Raw genomic sequence first — 1550 nt, 5'->3', positions numbered from 1 at the left:
GAGAGGCGCCGAGAGAACTGGAGGACAGCGAGCCCCAGAAATCCGACCTTTCCCGAAACCGGGACACAGCGGGAAAATGTTGTTTTGTGTAGCATTTTGTCCTCCTTGCATTAGCCAAGTAATCTTTCATTTTCGTTATTTAAAGTGCATTATTTATATATAGATACACACACATATTTATAAGTATATGCAGGTATTTACATACTTTTGCGCGCATTAATATACATCTATTTCTATAAACGACAGTATAGATACGAATTTCGGACTGGTGTATGTTCTTCTAGAAGATATTTTCCAGTCTTACACTTTCTACTCTCGCTTTCCAGACCCCTACTCAGAGAGAGAGAGAGAGAGGAAAAAAAACATCCCACATTTCCAAGGCTGATTTATTGTTCGGAGCCATGGCCGGCCCTTGGCTCTGCTCCTTCCCACCGCGGAGAAATAAAGGGGAGCCCCTTGGCTCGTTTGGGAAGGGGAAGCTTCACCACAGAGCTGAGTGCACATGCAGCCCTCCGCGCACGGGAAACAAAGTACCACTAAAGCATCATAAATAAAATGGCAGCACGATCGCATACTCATCGATTTACGAAGCGGCAGCGGCCGAACAAACACCCATAAAACAACACCCGCCGCCGCCGCACACTCGAGCACGACCCCGACCGAGGAGCATCCCCCCCCCACCCCCCGCATCGTTTTCTCCAACTTCCCCAAATACATAAACACACAAACACACAAATAAAATAACATCGAATAAAATAATACAATTAAATTAAGAGGGGAGTGGGGGGGGGAGGTAAAATCCAAACACGACAATAAAAAAAAAAAGGCTTTCCGTCTCCAGCCGATCATAAATAATGATAAGATGGCAATCGAGGGGCTGGAGCGGAGGCAGCTGGCCATCAACAGCAGTGTGGGATCTCTATGGAGAAAAATAAATAAAGAAGCAAACTCTCCCTGCTCTGCTCGCTGTGAGGGGAGAGTTGAATATTTACCGCAGCAAATTGAAACAAAGGGGGAAGCAGCCTGGCTCCGGGTGCACACACACCCGCACGCACACACACGCACTCGCTCTAGCCCCTGCTACTGACCTTTGCCTCGAACAGCAATAACTCACCACATAAATGAACAATCAACGGAAATACCTTAAAATAAAATCCATCCTTTCTAACGAAGCATTTCGTCCTCTCGGCTCGACAATAACCTTTCCATAAGGAACGAAAGCTGTCAGCGGAATGGCCAAGCTCTTGCGGGGACGGTGATGGGGGCAGGAGGGAAAAAAAAATAAAAAATAATAGAAAGCAGTGCTTGCTCTGAACAGAAACTGGAAAAGCGTAATCGCAGACAGAGCCAGACCGGGTCTCCACTCCAAATGCCACAATAATGCGCTGTATTATGTGCTCACGTGGTCATACGTCAACTTAAATCCTTTTATTTGAAATAGGGAATCATTGAAGGAACAGGGTTTCTTAGCGCGAGTCTTTGCTTTTTAAAGCCTTAACCCAATATGTTAAAGAAGAGTTTTAAAGGGAGGGGAGGGGGGAAGGAGGGGG

The sequence above is a fragment of the Chaetura pelagica genome, unplaced genomic scaffold (genome assembly GCF_000747805.2).
Source record: "Chaetura pelagica isolate M959 unplaced genomic scaffold, ChaPel_1.0 scaffold10, whole genome shotgun sequence".
Taxonomy (NCBI): domain Eukaryota; kingdom Metazoa; phylum Chordata; class Aves; order Apodiformes; family Apodidae; genus Chaetura; species Chaetura pelagica.
The sequence above is the reverse complement of the archived record's forward strand: the minus strand, read 5'-3'. Positions refer to the sequence as shown.